This window comes from Ochotona curzoniae, unplaced genomic scaffold (assembly GCF_017591425.1).
Source record: "Ochotona curzoniae isolate NIBS_2020 unplaced genomic scaffold, NIBS_Ocur_1.0 contig_1071, whole genome shotgun sequence".
Taxonomy (NCBI): Eukaryota; Metazoa; Chordata; class Mammalia; order Lagomorpha; family Ochotonidae; genus Ochotona; species Ochotona curzoniae.
Window position 1 is genome coordinate 21,485,994 of NW_024464939.1, and position 20,175 is coordinate 21,506,168.

General features: G+C 39.6%; 1 pseudogene; it reads right to left on the reverse strand.

Moving 5' to 3' along the window:
- Positions 1-429: 429 nt before the first annotated feature.
- LOC121164853 overlaps positions 430-20,175 on the reverse strand; it is a 97,760-nt pseudogene continuing 78,014 nt past the window's right edge.

Below are 20,175 nucleotides of genomic sequence, written 5' to 3' on the forward strand. Positions count from 1 at the left end.
AGACAGTGAGTAGTTCAATGCCAAGGTGATCACAAAACTGAGACAAAAAAAAAAAACATATTTGACTGATAAATTTGGAAGGCCTCTGGTTCATGGAACAGTTTTGTAGTATCTATTTGTTTAAGCTGAAGTTTTGATTTACTAGGCCGATTCTAATATTTCATTTTGTTTTGTTTAAATTCCCATCCACTGGTTCATTTACCAAATGCCAGCAGTGACCTGAGTGGCAGGAATTCAGAGAATTCTCAGAGAATTTAGTCTCCCACATGGATAGTATAGGCCCAACTACTAGAGACGTCACTTTCTGCCTCCCAAAGTATGCATTCACCCGAAGTTAGACTTGGAAAATTTAGAAAACGGAGCAGAGACTCTAACCCCAGCACTCTGCTACAGGATGATTTACCTGCCACTCCCAACTGGTATCTTTTTTTGAAAAAAAAAAAGCAAATTTATTGTCTAGAAATTTACATATAACCCCACCACCACCAAAGATGCTACTCTCTCATTTCCCCATCTTCTTCCTCTTCTTCAACACCTCCGATATAAAGTACATTATTACACCTTATAAACACTTCACCCAGATGTCCAGATAATGCACCGTCTATGTATTCTTCTGTATTTGCAAGCTGCATGTTCATGTACCGTCCACGGACACCAGGTAGCCCTTGTACTCCATGCCGCATTTCAGCTTCACCATCACCGGCTTTCCCGTTAACCGTTGAGGAAAGGCTTGGGATTGAGGGGCAAACTCACCACGACTTCGGGTTCCTCGCCGCGGACGCAGAGCCAAGGCCATCCTTCGCCACCGGAGCAGCTTTCCCTCAAGGCCCCAAGCCGCGCTGCTCAGGGAGAAACGGCCGCCAAATCTCCCCAATTGACTTTTTTTTTTTAAAGATTTATTTTTATTATTTTTTTTTTTATTGGAAAGGCGGATATACAGAGAGGAGAGACAGAGAGGAAGATCTTCCGTCCGATGATTCACTCCCCAAGTAAGCACAACGGCCAATGCTATGCCAATTCGAAGCCAGGATCCTGGAACTTCTTCCGGGTCTCCCACGCGGGTGCAGGGTCCCAAGGCCTTGGACCGTCCTGGACTGCTTTCCCGGGCCACAGGCAGGGAGCTGGAAGGGAAGCGGGGCTGCCAGGATAGAACCGGCGCCCATATGGGATCCCGGGCGTGCAAGGCGAGGACCCCAACCACTTGCGCCACAGCGCCGGGCCCCCCAATTGATTTTTAAAAATGAATTCAGAGGCATGCTTAGAGAGCACCTGTCCATATTGCTTACTTAACGTATTCCATGACCTTATCAACTCATACAGGCTTGGAAGTTACCCTGTATCAATCGCACATGCTAATATGTAACTTCGTGAATCCTTTCGGCTTTCAGATTTGCTTCCAGACTTAAGCAAGCACTTCTGTCTAAATATATTCAGTCCCAATGCTAAAAGAATATTCACACAGTTTGAGCACAATGTTTGATAGCATCCTGTTTCTCAGGACCTTCACCTTCAGCAGCAGGAAAAAACGTGTGCCCCAGTGGAAAATTCTACACTGGGGAGAGTTTCAGTACCAACCTTTCAGGGTTGTTAGCTCTAACTGCAGTAGAGCCCTATGGTCATTGCTGTCTTTCAAGCTATTTTACAATTCTAAAGCAATGGTAGTGATGCAATAATTGTTAGATGCGTAAGGGGAACCCATCAGGAAAAGAAAGAAGCTAGAAGACAACAGACTGTTATACGGATCCTCCTCTTGAGATAAATGCCTCTGCTTTTTGTAACATTTCAGTTAATTGTAAAATAATTTTGATTTTTCACTTGATTCATAAGATAAAATTCTAGACACATGTTTATTTTATATTTGTACAAGAATCATATTTTTACAAAATTACTTCCTAACAGAACACTTTGATTTTTAAGTATTCACAGATCACAGTGACTGAAACTAATCAAGCACATTTTTTCATCTCTTGTTTTATTCTAATGCATAGTCTGATTCAAAACAAGAAGCCGTCTTACTAACAAGCTTTCAATTTCGGTTATGTTCTCGGAGGTTTAAATTTCTATGAAGTAGGCAGATGAGAAGTCAAGCTCTGTGGGTGTATGTGTGTGTTTGTGCGGATGGGAGTACACATTGGGAGCAAAACAAAAAATAAATCAATTATGTGAGATATTAAAAGCCCAAACACAAGAGGAAGATTTAATTTGGTATATTGAAATGATTAATTATAAATTATTCAACCAAATGTCTTGAGCAAGCACAGCTAGATTAAAGCATTTGGAACAAGACAGAACATAAACAGTCTTTTTTTTTTAAGATTTATTTATTTATTGGAAAGTCAGATATACAGAGAGGAGGAGAGTCAGAGAGGAAGATCTTCCATCTGATGATTCACTCCCCAAGTAAGCACAAGGGCCCATGCTATGCCAAGCCGAAGCCAGGATCCTGGAACTTCTTCCAGGTCTCCCACACGGGTTCAGGGTCCCAAAGCTTTGGGCCATCCTCGACTACTTTCCCAGGCCACAAGCAGGGAGCTGGATGGGAAGTGGAGCTGGATGGGAAGTGGAGCTGCTGGGATTAGAACCGGCGCCCATATGGGATCCTGGCGCATTCAAGGCGAGGACTTTAGCCACTAGGTCATGCCACCGGGCCCCATAAACAGTCATTTATATCTAAATGAAGTTATTTGCAAATCTAATAGATGACTTAGTACTCTAACTACGTCCTGGATTATAATTTGTATGGCAGATAAGTTTACTATTTCGTTATCTTGACTATCATAAGTAAGCAGTCAAAGAAATATTGGGCTTTTGTCACACCTCATCATCCTTAGATAGGCTCACCCATTTTAAATATTAAAATTATATTAAGGGCATGGCATCATGCTGAATATTCTCATAGTTCATCTCCATTTAATTTCAGCCTCTGAAATTAATTTCAAGTGCACTTGAGGGTAATATAGATGGTTATCTCAAGACGAAAGCTACATATGATAGATAAAAAGAATTACAAAATCAGGTTCATATTTTAAATAATATTATATTTAGTAGGAAACACAACCATTTCAGAAATCACAAGTTCCTCAAGTAAACTTTTTAGCCTGATTTGAATTGAGCTGTGTTATTTGGGGCTACCATATATTTTCCATACATTTTTCATTTAATTGTCACTATAATCCTATCATATATACAAGCTAAAACCAATGTAGGGTGTCAAATTGAGAATTAGGCAAAGTAAATCACCTTCTATATAAATATAGAAGAATATAAATATAGAATATAACTATATTAACAAAATATAGTTAACAGGTAGCTGAGTCAGTATCTGAACTGGGGCATGGTTAGTTCTCAAGTCCATGGCAGTCTACTACTCTACAATACTGTACATCACAGTGGGTGAATTAACTGACGTTAATATTCCTCAAAGCAACTCCTTCACATCAAAAATCAATTACGATGTGTTTCTGAACTTATTCAGCTGAGACTTTCAACCTCATTTGGGAACAAGTGGTTCCCGTAGATGAGAACTCCTTCACTGAGTGGAAATGTTTAAGTATTCACACATATACAGGGGTGGAAGAAACATTCTTAGTTAATTAACATTTTTTGAAATAATAAGTAGCCATCCATGTATTAAACCAATCTACCACATGATAATAAATTGCACTGTAGAGTTTTGAGGATTTTCTAGAATAAATGTTTTAAGTAATTCTTTCAATAGGAAGCTAATCTTTAATAAATAGTGCCTGGAAGAAGAAAGATTATTATCAAGGATTCTGATGATATAACTTATTTATAAGTCATATTATCAAAAAACTTGAAGTCCTTTTAAGAGGAAGTAAGCAATGGGGTTTGTTGTAATAAATGGCCCTTTGAAGCTAAAATAAGAACCTTAAAAATAAACCCAAGATACTTCCAGTGCTATCATACTGAGTCTTGAGGAAGGACACAATATGAATCCATCAAAATCCCTCATTTGAAAGCGCTGAAGGCTGTTAAAGAAGTCCTCGTTTTAATTATTCATCCTTGCAGGAATGGCAAGCCATCCGCTCCTTTCTAGGACTACTAGCCTCACCAGAAAAGGGACTTATCAGAACGTTGATTTCATCTTTGGTATTCAAGTCATTTTGGAGGAACAGATGGTCAGAAAAACCTCTACAAAAGTGTGAGTGTGTATGAGATTGTAAAATAAGGAATGCAGAAGAGCTCAACCCCTGGCAACTGTCACCTATAGCTTAGGTTGAAAAACATAAGTAATATCCAGGAAAGGAGGCAGGGAAGGAGTGACCAGAATATTTGGACCCACTGGATTGGGTGCGTATGTTACAGAAGGAAATTGTGGTGCACTGCACTGAATAGTAACACTTTTATCTCAACAAAGGTCACTGTTGACCTCATCGAGAGTCATCTTGGTGGAATGAAGCAGACAGAAGCCAGATGGAGGGTGTGGAAGAACAAATGAGATATGATGAGGCAGAAACAGTGAACATAGAAACATTTTTGTATGTTTGCCTATAAAATGTAGGAGAAATGTGGGAAGGTTGTAGAAATCAAGTATGAAGTCAACCTCTTGTTTCTGATGGAGAAAACTGAAGCAGATTGAAATGTAGATGGATTTATCAAAACTGAAAATACAGAGGAGAGATACCATGGGAAATCAAAGATGAGAAAGTGTGGGATCCCATGTACATGGGGCCACTGTGAACCCTGCTGATAAAGAAGACTGGAGGCAGAGACTGGCAAATCTGTTGCTGGGAAAGGGAAGGAATGAAGGGAGTTTCATCCAGTGGGTTCAGCTTCTAAAATCAGGAATGGGGAGTCCATGCTATCTGTCAAAAACGCAAGAATGAGAGAGTAAGTTCAGAACCAAATCATGTTTTTTATGCTTTATCAAAAAGTATCCTATGTGTAGGCTCCATTAATTAGCTGTGCTACTTAGCATTACCTGGAAATTGTTTAATAAAATTTTTTTAGCCCTTAAAAATTACTCATTTATTCAAAAGGCAGAGAGAGAAATGGAGACAGAGGAATTTCCTTCCATTCACTGGTTCCTTCCTGGGGCTGGGCCAGGCTGAAGACAGTTTGGATCTGCCATGTTGATGCAGGAACTCAGTTACTTGAGTTATCAACTGTTGTCCTCCCAGGGTGTGTCATAGTCGGAAGTTAGAATGGAAAGTGAAGCTGGGGTCCAGCGCAGTGGCCTATGGCTAAAGTCCCAGCCTTACATGTGCCAGGAGTCATTTCATATTCCAGCTGCTCCACTTACCTTCTGGCTCCCTGCTTGTGGCCTGGGGAAGCAGTAGAGGACAGTCCAAAGCCTTGGGACCCTGCACCCGCGTGGGAGATCCGGAAGAGCTCCTGACTATTGGCTTCGGATCAAGCTCAGCTCGGGCTGTTGTGGTTGGGGAGTGAACCAGTGAATGAAAACTTTTTCTCTCTCTCCTTCTCTCTATAAATCTGACTTTACAATAGAAACAAAAATATCTTAAAGGAAAAGAGAGAGAGAGAGACAGAAAGTGGAGCTAGACCCAAACTCAGGCAATCTGCTGTAAGAATATAAGATACAGGCATGCCAAGCAATATCTTAGCTACTGTGCCAGATGCCCGCACGATTTTTTCATTCCTTTTAGTGAATGGACATCTTAAAATAGGGTCATGAAAAACCATGTTTAAAGTAGCTCATTCTGTTTTAGGAATAGACTTGTTAATGGTTTATAATTTCCTGGTCAAGAATTCAGTTAGGTATCTTCAAAATATATGTGGGATTAGTTCAGAAAATAAAATATCCATTATCATAGACATGTTCTAATAATTGTTATAAAAAGATGCCGATCATTAAAGAACATTCTCTGACACTGAAGACGAAGAAAAATAAAATTACAGCTCTTGGTATTTGAAAATTTAGCTGTGTTCACAGAAATGAGTCCCCCCACCCTTTTTTAAAAATATTTATTTATTTTATATATATATTTTTATATATATAATATATATATTTATATATTTATTTTATTGGAAATTCAGATATACAGAGAGGAGGGGAGACAGAGAGGAAGATCTTCGTCTGATGATTCACTCCCCAATTGAGCGCAACGGCCGATGCTATGCCGATCCAAAGCCAGGATCCAGGAACCTCTTCCGGGTATCCCACATGGGTGCAGAGTTCCAAGGCGTTGGGCTGTCCTCGACTGCTTTCTCAGGCCACAAGCAGGGAGCTGGATGGGAAGTGGAGCTGCCAGGATTAGAAGCGGCGTCTATATGGGATCCTGGCGCGTTCAAGGCGAGGATTTTAGCCGCTAGGTCACGCTGCCAGGCCCATGAATTCCCTTTTGAATACTGATTTGATCAGGAGCAACGGGAAGCAGTGTCACCTCAGAGAGTCTCAGAACCAACACAGAAGTACCTCTCAAATTACTCTGTTAGAATCAGCAGAAAAGCAAAAGGGAAATGTATCTGCTAAAAATAAAATGATAGAGAATCAAAACAAGACAAGGAAATGGATGCCCAACTAAGGTGTCATTTTGCTCCTTTGCTATGAGAGATAGATGCCAAAAGACGATTTTGTTTTTTTAAGATTTACTTTTATCTGAAAGGCAGAGTTAGGAAAAGAGACGTCTTTCCCCTGCTTGTTCACTCCCCAAATGGTCGCAATAGTTGGAGTTGGGCAGGTCTAAAGCCAAAAGCCAAGAGTCCCATATGGTTTCAGAGACCCAAGGACTTGAGCCATCTTTTGCTGATTTCCCACGAACATCATCAGGGAACTAGATCAGAAGTGGGAAAAACATATGTATGTAAAATGTATGTATGTAGTGTGGTACATGAAAAATTACATAACAAAGTGGTACCAAAGGAAAGCTAATTTTTGTGCAAAAATATTTGGAAATTCTAATAATTTTGGGGGGTAATATGCATATTCCATCAGCTTTTTGCAGACTCTGTATTGTGTATGGGTTTTTTGAACCAAAATTAATGTATCTTTTAATTCCATTTGCTATGAACTTTTCAAAGTTCTAATATATAAATAACCATGTTTAAATTTAAAAATGTAAATGAGCATATAGCATTTAGTAGATAGGAATAAATGTAGTACATTTGTGACACATGGATTTTAGCATCACAAAGAAGGAAAGATGGCACAATGTTCATAGGGATCAGATTTTTCAAAAGCACTCTTTTATGAGGAATGGGTCTGAGTTTTTGAAGCCTGGGAAACTCACACATATTAGCACAGACACACACAAACCTCATACTATTCATCACATGTAATTAATTTCACACAAGGTTTTCTGAAAAGTAACTAAATGAAAACCAAACTGTGGTTGACTCTGAGTATGTTTTAGGTTAAAATAACGAGAAGGAATGAACCATTAAAGAAAAAGTCACACACAAAAGTTTGTCACGTTGGTGATGTGTTGCCAGAGTTGGAGTCTACATCCCACCTGGGCTCATGTGATTTGCTGAAATGTCACCAGGGCCAAGCTTAAGTTCTGTTTCCACAGTGTAGAAATTCAAGGCCTTCCCATTCCTGGAAGAAAATAATCTGGTGATTTTGTCTGTGCCTGGATTTATCTTTCTGGGCCTAGACACGTCTCTATTTAACACCTAGTTGCTTACATATCTGGAGATGGCATTTAACATAGTGATTAAGACTCCAATTTGGATACCTGCATCCCGTAATCCCCTGGGTTAGTGTCAGCTCCATTTCCAATGTACACTCCAAGGGCAGCAGGTGATGGCACAAGTAGTTGAGTCCTTGTCACCTACATGGGGGACCTGGATTGAGTCCGTAGCTCCCAGGTGCACTCTGCTCCAACCAGGACTAAAGTGGGTATTTGGAGGATGAATTTCCAGATGCATTCAAGCCCTACTCTGTCAATTATATAAATTTTTTAAAAATCACTTTTTCCTTCAAGCCAATTTGTGCACATATTTGTAACCATATGATACATTTTAGGACTAGATGTGGAACGGCACAGTGGAATAGTCCCATTGAATAATTTCCCTGTGGTTAACAGATGGCAAATATTCAAGCTTCACCAATCATTCTAGGAAATTCTTTGATCATCCTGTTTTTTTTTTCTCCCCACATGGACGGACTGATTAACCTCATATCATCCAACGCGTGACACTTTCCTCTTCCAAAGCTCCACTCTGCTCTCACTCGGCTTGGCTCCCTCATCTTCCCCGCACTTTCCTCTCTGAAGCAGAAGAAATTCCTCCAAAATTCTAACAAACAGCGACCTTGCTCTGTGGCTTTGCCAAAAATCATATTTCTCTCATCCCCAATTCTATCTAAGTGGTCAACCAAGACATTTTCTCAAAGGCAGTTTCCTCCTCAAAAGTACACTCTATCTACATTGTAAAGAAAATAAATTCAATATTTACATCACATAAGTATCAGTGTATATTAAACAAGGAATACAACCAATCACTTCAAAAGTACATGTCATGTAATATCAACATACTGTGATGAACAGAATAGATAAGATATGTAAAAGACCTTGTTAGCTTTAAGAAATACTCTTTAGGGCCAGCACAATGGTTTATCAGGCTACTTCTCCTCCTGTAGCACTAGTCTCCCATATGAACACTACCAGCTGTTCACTTTCTATGCAACTTCCTGTCTATGGCCCAGGAAGGCAGTGGAGGATAGGCCAAGACCTTTGACCCCTGCACCACATGGGAGACCAGAAAGGAGCTCCTGGCAACTGACTTCAGATTGACTCAGCTCTGGCCATTAGGATCAGATGAAAGATGAAAGATCTCTCTCTCTCTCTCTCTCTCTCTCTCTCTCTCTCTGTGCATATCTGCCTTTCGAATCAAAATAAATATTTTTTAAAGATAAGCTTTTTGAGACTGGCAGGCAACTCCAAGGAAGCCATCCAAATCATGAAGCAGTGAGAGCTGAATGTTGTATAATGTGGATGGGGTTGTTCTTTGCTGTGTAGCCTGAACATACCCTTCCAGGACCTTCCAGTTCTCCTCCGTGTGCCTCCATGGAGATTCAGGAATAAACAACAGCTGGCTTAGCTCCTCAAACCATAGGCTAAGGCCACCTTCCTGCTGGCAGGGATTTTAAATCATGTTTGTCAGCAGTGGAGTCACCTGACTCACTGCACGCCCTCCCTTTTCTTGCTATGCAGCCTTTGTGTTGCAATTTCCCTTCATAGACAGGGGAGTGTTTTAGCTCCCCTCACACCATTTAGATGTGTCCTTTCCTGGATCCCAAGGTTTCCACATAATATTTATAATTCCTGTGAGACTCAATAAGTCTATCTTTTGTATATAATCTCTTTTCTCTCTAGTCTTCTGAGGATTTTTTTTTTTTTGGCTTTATTTGCCTGTCTGGAAGATTTTTATGGTTGGACACTCAGTGAGTCATTTTGACTTAAAAAATTATGTCCTTCAGTTCTAAGAATTGTTCTTGTGTTATTTCCTTCTTGTTTGTCTTTCTCCATTTTCATTTGGAGGTTCTTCTTATTCGGATGCTAGCACTCTTACTCTGACCTTCTAAATTTGTTTTAACTTTGTCGTCCTATTTTTCATTTCTTTTCATCCATTTTCAGAAATAACCTTCCTTTTGATTATTTTATTTAACTTGTACTTTCAATATTGAAATTACTTATTCTTCTGCTTTGATGATTTAGTTTTTAGTGACATTCTACTTTGGTTTTGTGAGTATGATATAATTTCGTATCACTTTGAGGATATTAATAAAATTTTTTTGAGTTTCTTGTTCTTGGTTGCATTTGGAACTTTGCCTTAGTTGCTTTTTACATCTTCTTCTTTCTATATTTTATGGTAGGCATCCCATTGGCATTTGTCACTGGTAGATATCAACCAACAACAAGCTATCTCACTCATTGGAATATAAGAAAATATTGGTATCTTTGTCTTTTACCATGTGTCAATGATCTTGAAAAGAGTCTTTCATTTTATTCAAGATTACAGATAAGGCTGCAGATACTCTCTGTATTATTTTGGGAAAGATTCCACCTTTCCAATCGGCAATTGGAACCTTCTTATGGGAAGATTAGAGAAGATTCCAGGAGTCATTTTCCAAATTATGAACTGGAACTTATAACTCCCAAGTCCTTCAGGGTTCTGAGATTTTTAAAAAATTTAAAAACACACTTTTTTTCATCTATTCCTTCTTAACCTGCCTGCATTTATCTTTTCCCTTTTGCTGGACTGATAAGATATGTATTTTCAATCCTTTGAAAGCTTGTAGAAATTTCTCACCTAATGATGTTTCCATTAATTTCTTATGATTTCTAAATCCATCTGTTTTAATAAAAATCATCTACTGTCTTTGTATATTTTTAATTAATTAACTAATTAATTAATTAAAACAGATACATCCAGAAATAGAAAGAGAGAGAGAGAGATTTCATTTACTGCTCCACTCTCTAGGTTTCTGAAAGAAATGTGGCTGGGTCAGGTATAAGCCATTAACCAGGAATCCAATCTGATCTGCCACAGGGTGGCAAGGAAGCAAGTAATGGATCCATTATCTGCTGACTACCAGGTTTATATTAATAAAAATATAAAATTAGGAGCACAACCAGGAATCCAATTCAGCTATTCCATTTTGGTATGTGGACATCCCAACTAGTGGCTTAACTGCTGCTTCATACACACACCCCATTTTCTTGTCTTTTTAATGGTGTTAGGAAAATAATCAGCAGTTACCACTGGGGTGGGTCTTCAACCTAGAGTTAAAACACTGCTTGAGATATCCATTATTCCATATCAGTGTGGTTAAATTTGAGTCCTAATTCTACTCCCGATACCAGATTTCTACAAAGGTGCATCATGGGAAGAAGTAAGTGATGGCTCAGGTACTTGGGTCCCTACAATTCGTGAGGGAGATCCAGATCGAGGCCCTTTTACCTGATTTCAGTTTGACTCAGTCCAACTGTTGCAAGCATCTCTTTATCCCTCTGCATTTCAATAAAGTAAAGCAAATATTACTACTACTACTACTAACCTCTTTAGTAAGAATATTTTGTTAACCAGAAATACAGTCTTTCTGTCAATCTTTTTCATTTGGTTTCCATTCTTCTTCTGTAGTGAATTTATTTCCTGTTGTGGTCACAAACAAATTGCCACTCAATTCATCGGGAATTACACTGATCTCAATTTTTGATACTTAACCTAGTTACTCTTGAAATACAGTGGGGCTGGGGGGAAGTTTAACTGATAGAACATTTGTCCTATATTTCTATTTATCATCCATTCTTCAATCTTCGACGTTTCCCTAGGGTCTTTGCTTAACTGACCTCATGAAAACCACTTGTTTTCAGTATCACTTAATAACTCATGATTTCCAAATGTATGTGGTCAACTCAGGACTTCCTTTGTGGGCTCTGACTCTTGAAAAACAGTGAGAGCCACCACAAGTATCAGCTATGAACACTTAATATATATGGACTCTGTTCTAGAATTTATATTCATTTTATGTATTTGGAAGACAAAGAAAGATGAGGGGGGAGAGAGAGAAAGAGAGAGATATATTCCAAACACGGCTGCAACGGTCAGTTTTGAACTAGGCTAAAGTCAGGAGCCAGAAACTCCATCTGTGTCTCCCATGTAGCACAAATGTTTAGGTCATTCTACTGCATTCTCAGTCACATTAGCAGAAAGCTGAATTGTAAGTGGAACAGCTGGGACTTGATCCTGTGCTCAACTGGGATGTTGGTGTTGTGAGTGATAGCTTAATCTGCTATGAAACAATACTGTTCTATTATTTTTCATGAGGTATTCTAATTAACTCTACCAGTGATATGACTTTGAAGCTATTAAATAATCACATTTTGATAGAAAGAGTAGCTGAGACATGAAGAGGTTAAATACATGCGCTAGTAGGTTGAGTCAATGTTCAGCACCAGAAAATCTGACTCCAAAATTACACTCATCAAAATGGTGCTCTGGGATCAGCACTGTACTGTTGTACTCATCAAACAATCACTCTGCGTCACTTCACTTTTTCAGTTTTTTTTTTTTTTTAGCAATAGCAACAACAAGTAACTGCCTTATTGACGTTCTTGTTTACTACTTGTCTTCCTTTGACCGAATGTAAAGTCTACAGGGGACATGGGAAGGAGTCTACATCCCACATAGGAATTTCTGGGATCAACTTCTTCCTCCACTTCCAATCTGATTTCCTACTAACAGGGCTGGAAATCAGATTATTCCCAAATATTCAGTTTGTGCCACTATGTAGGAGACCCACATGCAATTCCTAGTTATGGCTTCTATAGGCACTTGAGGAGTAGAACAGTAAATGGAAGATCCTTCTCTCCCCAGCCCTTTCACTTTGCCTTTCAAACAAACAACTACAATTTCAATGTCTATGAAAAGAGAGATCTTATCTGTAGTACTTACTGCACTACTTCTGCATCTAGACATAACTTTGATCACAATAAAATAAGATTAAATATGTTAAAATCTTGTTACTCAACATAAAATATCAGAGAGAGAGAGAGAGAGTTCTTATAAGGAAATAACTTAGGTAATCATACAGGCTAAGTCAGAAGATCTGCATTTGACAAGATGAAGAGCCAGGAGAATTGATGCTGTCATACCATTCCCAAAATGAGCATACTCAAAACCCAAACAAGAGTTGATATTAAATTTTAAAAATTTAGGCAACGCAAAATAGTGGTGACTCAAGGAGTGCATCTCTGCCATGTGTATAAACCCAGGTGGAGTTACCAGCTCCCCAAATCTGCTGGCTGAGTTCCAGCCATTGTGAGCATTTTGGGTGTAAAGCATGCACAACAGGGGAAATATTCCTGTCTCTCTCCCCATTCTCAATGTGTATCTCTACCAAAGAAAGAGAGAGAGAGAGTGAGAGAGTGAGAGAGTGAGAGAGAAGAAGAAGAAGAAAGGAGAAAGAAGAAAGTGGGGGGAGGGGAGGAGGGCAGGGCAGGGCAGGGCAGGGCAGGGAAGGGCAGGGAAGGGCAGGGCAGGGCAGGGCAGGGCAGGGCAGGGAAGGGCAGGGCAGGGAAGGGCAGGGCAGGGCAGGGCAGGGCAGGGCAGGGCAGGGCAGGGAAGGGCAGGGCAGGGAAGGGCAGGGCAGGGCAGGGAAGGGAAGGGCAGGGAAGGGCAGGGAAGGGAAGGGAAGGGAAAGAAAACCAAAGAGAAAAAGCAAGTGTGATTGATCATCGGACAGCATATAGTGGAGTACATCTGCATGGGCAGAATGAGGAGAGAGTTTCAACCAATTTGATCCGCAGGAAAATGAGACAGATTCAACTGATTAGGAAAATACAGCTCAGTGGAGGCCCCTTTAGAGTGGCTACCAATAAACATGATATAAAAGGAAATAAAACAGTAACATCTGTTTCTATCAAATTGATTAATGAGTCCCCAAAGGACAAATTATCATGAAAACCAAAACAAACAAGAAAAGGATGAAGAGCCATTTCCTGAATTTTTTAGGTTTCTTCATTCATTTTTTATTTTGTCATTTCCTATTTCTATGTTTGCCTTTCAATAATTAAATTAGCATCCTAAATTCTCACCCTGATCATTCTTTGGCATTTTAAGAATAAAATCATATGCTTCTTTTGGTCTAAGAGTTCTTGTTTAGTAAAAGAGGGAAATTCTGCGCTTTGCTTAAAAGACAAAAGTAACCTGTGCTGCAGTGAAAACAACTTGTCAACAGGCCCTTGGATTAATAGCATCAGCCTAGACAGGTCCCATTTTTCATGTTTCTGTAGTGATAAAATGCAATTTAGCATCTTCATGTAATGAGAGGATACTATAAGGCAATTTTATTCTTTGTGAAGTAGTTCTATGACATATTTGTTCCTGTAAGTGACAAAAGCCTGTAGAAGTTAAGCTTCTAGAGATTAAGGGGCAGGGAGAGCAGGGAGACTAATTATGTAATCACTTTATTTCCAAATAGGAACAATGAAAATAGCACTCTGGCACGCAAGCCATCAGGGACTGCATGAAACCCTCTTGTAACCAAGCAGCATTTGTGCTGAGAAATGTGCCATGTTTTCCTTTCAAGTTGTCCTCCTTCCGAGCCAAAAATGAGCATCGTTCAAGAGAAGGCTCACAGGTCAGCTTGCTGGAGTCTGGACCTCAGCTCTGGCCCTGCCTCATCAGCACTGAACCCCTCAGAATAACCTAGTCCTGGGGTGAAATGCAGTTCGATGCTTACCACCATGAGAGAGAACACTGTTTTGGCAATGAATGGGTAGCATCATGAAGAAAGGAGGGCAAAACTGTGATATTTTCGGGTTTAGTGGGTTGGGGAATGGAGAGGCCTGGTAAGTACCACAATGGAATACTTCAGGACTGCAGGGTATAAAAACCCAGGGCTTCGTGGTAAAGATGTGGATGAAGCTCAAGGAGTTGTCTGGGGGCAGCAGTTGAGCTTACATCCTTGGCTCACTCGTGGTTCCAGTTTCTTGTTATTAGGTACTTTGAGAAGAAGCTGTTTGGTCACTACCACCATTATGGGAAACCTGGATTGAGATCCTGGCTCCTAGGTTGTTTGGGCTTTTGGGTTTTGGTATGAAACTTTAGCATCTTTATTATTATTTTTTTAAGATTTATTTATGTTTATTGGAATGTCAGATTTGCAGCAAGAAGGAGAGATAGTGAAAGCTCTTCCATTCACAGAGAAAGATCTTCTGTCTGAGGATTCACTCCCCAAGTAGCCACAATGGCCAGAGCTGCTCTGATCGGAAACCAGGAGCCAGAAACTTATGCCGGGTCTCCCACACAGGTGCAGGGTCCCAAGGCTTTGGGCTGTCTTAGACTGCTTTCCTGGGCCACAAACAGGGAGCTGGATGGGAAGCAGAGCAGCCAGGACACGAATAGGTGCCCATATGGGATCCTGGCAGATGCAAGGCAAGTACTTTAGCTGCTAGCCTACCATGCCAGGCTCATCATCTTTATTTTCTATAATTCAATTTCACAACAAAATAAGCACAACAAACAAACAAAAAATTGCAACATTCAACTGCATCATCAAATTAAAGAGAGGAAAGGGAGTGAGGCCATTATTTTCTGCCAAAGATACAAAATAGGAGAGGAAAAAAAAATTCCACTAAATCTAAGCAGAGGAGCCAGGTGGAAGGGGACCATGAGGACACTACCCAGAGAGCAGAAGGTTTGCAAGTGGCAGTTCCTAATCTACTTCTTCCTGCACAGTACTGACTGTTGTGTGCATCTGAGAACGAACCCGTAGAGGAAGATCTCTTTCTCTCTGTCTCCCTACTTTTATTTCTTTGCCATTCAAGAAAAAATATAAATAAGTTGTCTGATGTTAATCCAAGAGCCTATGGAACTGCACCATAAATTCATTAAATAAATTTAATATTTAAAAAGGAGAAAAAGTAAAAAAAAAAAAAGTAAAGTCAACAGGCTTATCTGTTAAAATGGATTTTTCTAGAAGTTCCTGAAAGTGCGATTAGAGTTATTTTTAACTTTTTTTATCATCCTAGACAGAAACTGTCTTGAAGTTGGAGAGTTGCCATGAAATAAACAGTGGCAGAATAAAATCACAATATTATGGATGGTAAGCAGTGTTTATGTGAGAGGGAGATGGGTAGAGAATTTTGAAGCTAAGTTTCTCATTTGCAAAAAAAGTAAAATGATAGTAAATTTATAACTGATGATACCAATAAATTTTCCTGAAGAAAAGTATATGTAATGGAAGGATTAAGGGTTTGGAGTTGGTCAAAGATTCTAGATTTAAATTTATGGTTCTAGATTTAAATATGAACCATTTTTAATAGGAATGGGCCTGTTCTGTTACCACAAGAGTGATAATCATTGTAATAGAGGTATTGTGAAAATAAAACAATCTATAAGAAAACAAGGTATGGAAAATACTTTTTTTCTTTATTTTTTTTTCTTAGTCAAGAGACCCACAGATCATTCAACTGGAAGAAGTTAAGAGAGTTTGATGAAACAATTAACCGAGAAATTAAGGAACAAACAGTATGGCAAGGCGACAGTAGAAATGAGATGAAAATGCTTTGGAGGCTTCTGTCTTGCTACCTGCTAAGATCTGTAACAATAGACACAAGCCACTTGAACACTGTCAAGGACTGAAGTCATGGAGAGAGGTAGGTACAAACAGCAAATCAGGCAGGGAGCATCAGGAGGGCACACCGCGACCCGCTCCACTCCTCACTGTTCAATTTTCTGCAACAATTAGAAGCTAGAGGGCAGATGGGCCTGTATATTTCAATCCTTCCAAAACAGCTCCTCCTAGGATAGGGAGCAGGCAATAAAGGCATCATCAGAAACACACACACACACACACACACACACACACACACACACGGAATAGCCGGTTCTAACAGATGTCTCAAATCTTTGGCTGTCATTAACTTGGGAATGAAAGCACAGTTGATACAGAGGTCCTTGCCAGTATAGTGCGAAAGATCTCTATAAGGTCTGTAATCATCCAGGATAATTTCTGCAATATTGATTGCTTAATGTAGAAAGGTTTTCTTAATGTGTCAGCTCATTCTGTAAGGGTACCATTATAGTATTTTCATGTTGGCACATCAAAATATAAGAATATTCAATGCCTAAGAGGCATCAAAACACAACCTTCAATTCAAGTACCCCTTCTTTCTTTCTCTCTTTACTTTTCAAACACAACTAACCAAATAAATAAATAATTCATCAGAGAATCCCAACTTTAAGAACATCCACAGCTTTATGCTTTTGAACTTGGAACAAAAATGGGTAGATTGAATAATCATGAGATCATTCTCTGAAACAAAATATTGTCGTGCACAATTAAAGTAGAAATATTACGTGTAAAATGCATTGTTAGGTGATTTTGCCTTTGTACAAACACCACAGAGGGTACATAGAGTATAGATGGTATATTTTACTACACACTTAGGCTATCTGACCTAACACATCCCTCCTAAGCTACAGACCTATAATACTGTATTGAATCCAGAAATACAACTGTAATACAACAGTAAGTTTTTCTGCATCTAAGTATCATTACATATAGAAAAGCTACTTGAAATATGCTATAAAGGACAAAAAATAAACATACACTGGGTATATACCATGAGGGGAGCTTGAAAAACTGGAAGTGTTCCGGATAAATCAGTGTGTAGTGAGCAAAAGTGAAGGCTTATGACGTGCTGCACACCGTTGTCCACTATAAACATGCTATGCTACATTTCATTTTTAAAATATTTCTTTAATAATAAGTTAGCCTTAGCTTACTTTTTAAATTTTTTAACTAAAAACTTTTTGAAAAGATTTATTCATTTTATGTAAAAGTGAAAGCTACAGAGAGAGACAGAAAGACAGAGAATCCTCCATCCATTGGTTTATTCCCTAATGGCCACAATGGTCAGAGCTGAGCTAATCCAAAACTGCAAGCCAGGAGCTTCTTCTGGTCTCCCACATGGATGTGGGGTCCACGTTCATAGCAGGCAGCTTAGGGGACTAGAACTGGTGAGGATTGGCCTGCTATGCCACAGTGCCAGCACCTACTTTAACAACTTCTAACTCTGTTAACCATTTGGTTCTTTTGTAACAATGCTTAGCTTAAAAACAAACACGTTACACAGCACTACAAGCTTTTTTTTCTATCTGTAAATCTTTTAGTTGATTCTTACGTTTATGTTTTGTTGTTAAAATGTTAGACACAATCACACTCATCAGTCTAAACCCACACTGAACCAGAATCATCAGTATCATCATCTTCCACGATCCACATCTTCTGCTCGAAGGGCCTCCGGAGCAATAGTGCATGGAGCCCCTTCTTTGAATCCTGGCTCTGTATTATTCTCAGTTACACTTTCCTCCCTTTATTTAATTTTTAATGATTTATTTATTTGAAAGGCAGAGTTACAGAAAAATGAGGAGAAATAATGCACACACACACACACACACACACACACACACACAGAGGTATCTTCCATCTGTTTCATTCCCCAAACGTTTGCAACAGTAAAGCCTGGGCCAAGCTGAAGCCAGGATCCAGAAGATTCATCCAGGTCTCCAAAACGCCTGGGTTTTCTGCTGCTGCCCTCTCAGGCACCTAAACAGAGAGCAGTATCCAAAGCTCAGCAGCCGGGATTTGAACCTTTGTTCATATGGGATGCTGGTGTAGCAGACACAGCAACAGTTAGGGCTGAAAAAGGGCTGAAACCAGAAACCCAGAACTCTCGCACAGGTAGAGACCAAGTACCTGGCTCAACATATGCTTCTTTGGAAGGTCCAATAGCAGGGAGCTGGATTCGAAGCACGGCTGCAGAGACTCAAACCAGCATTCTAACACGGAATGTTACCGCCACAAATGTTAACCCACTGAATCACAGCGTCAGTCCCAGTTTAATAGCCTGAAATCATTTCATTATTAATTCAAAGCCTCAAAGTCTCACTAGAGACTCAAGGCACACTCTTTTAATTGTAAATCCCTACAAAATAAAAACACAATTTCCGCATCTCCCCCACCCCTAAAGAATGATGGGACTGTAAAGGCGAGAAACAGGAATAACTGGCAAGAAGTAAGACCCCAAACCAGCAGGACAAATATAAATTTTGAAGGCTTGAGGTATGTCACCTGGGAAAGCTTGTGACAGTAGCAGCCTCACAGCTATGGTGCTGCAGGTCACAACCCACACGAATGGAGTGGCATGTTACTGCTGCCTCTTCCCTTCTGGAATCTTCTCTGACTCTCCATTCCCACCACTCTACTAGCATTGCCCCATCAGGGGCTCCACTCAGGGACTCCAATTCTGCAGCACAATTCTGTCTGGCTGCTGGGGTTTCCCAGGACACTTGTGTGGAACCCACTATGCTCCCACAACTCCTACACTCCATGCCCGCTAACCTAGGAGCACCGGCACCATATCAATGTAAGTAAAACTCCTAAAGTAAATAAATCAACACAGCTTGTACTTACAGACTAATGCGAGGAAGGTTTATTCATTTGTCAAAGAAGAATAAAAGATATCAGAGTGGACAGTGGGTGGTAAAGTGGTGAAAAAGATGCTCTCTGGAGAGCAGGTGCTTCCCTGCATGCAAATCCATACTTAGTTAAGACACAAAATTCTATCTTTAGGGCAAAACAGAGACAAAGTACCATGAGAACCCTTCGAAGTCCTTCAGAATAGCCCACGTAAATACCAGGCCAGAGACACTGCTTTTACATGCCTTTTCTTTCTTATACACACAAAGCAAAAGTTCTTGAGTGACATGCAAATGAAATTGCCTCTATGGTGGGCAATTTAAATTTCCTCCATATGCTGTTTTCTTGTTCTGAGAGAATTTAAGTGTGCCTTTGCCTGAAATCATAATGTTGAAATACCACTTACGGTGTGTTTATTCAGTATGTTTTGGAGGTGAAAATCTTGTTATCCTGGGGGAAAAAAGATTCATTGTCTGAAAAGTAGTATAGCTGCACAAAATATGCCACATTGAGAAGTCAGTAACTAACCACTTATCAAGGTGAAATAAGTTACAACATATTATAAAATATGTGCTTGAATCAACGAATGGATCAGCCAATAATACAATGCCATTCTTAGAGTAGCTTTATTAATTCGCTCAGAATAACAGTTAAGTGGGTGTATTGTTCCTAATTAAAAAATGGTTTTGATTGCAACAGTTAAAGTATGTTCCAAAATTTTAACTTCTAAATGCTATTTATCCCCTTCTCTCCATGGGATTTGAAGAATTCTTGGGCTATTGTGAAGTCCTTATACTGGACTCCAGCATTTTTGCAGCAGCAACAGGGGCAGCATAAATAGGAACTCTGATGGATTTTGAAGGTGAGGAGTTTCCTAATTCTATGGAGAAGTCGGAGTGAGCAAACGGGCTTCCAGAGCAAAGATTCACACAGTCTACTTACAGCACCCTGCCCTTGCAACGTGAGATCTCGAGTAAGGGCCACATTCTGTGTGATTCTTCCGAGAGCCTTCACTCTTTTGTACGCATTGGTCTTTTTTCATTCACACTTCTTTTATGCTTATCCTGTTTTCTTCCAGGAACTCATCAAAATCAACCTCCTGTGGTTAATATTTTATGACTATTGAAGCAATAATAAATCCAAAAATTGTACATTTCCATGAAAATCATGTATTACTCACTTATGAGTTTTGATGTTAATCTTAGTGATCATCCAGGTAAAACTCTGTATCTTCTGGTCAGCAGATCCTGATGCCCACT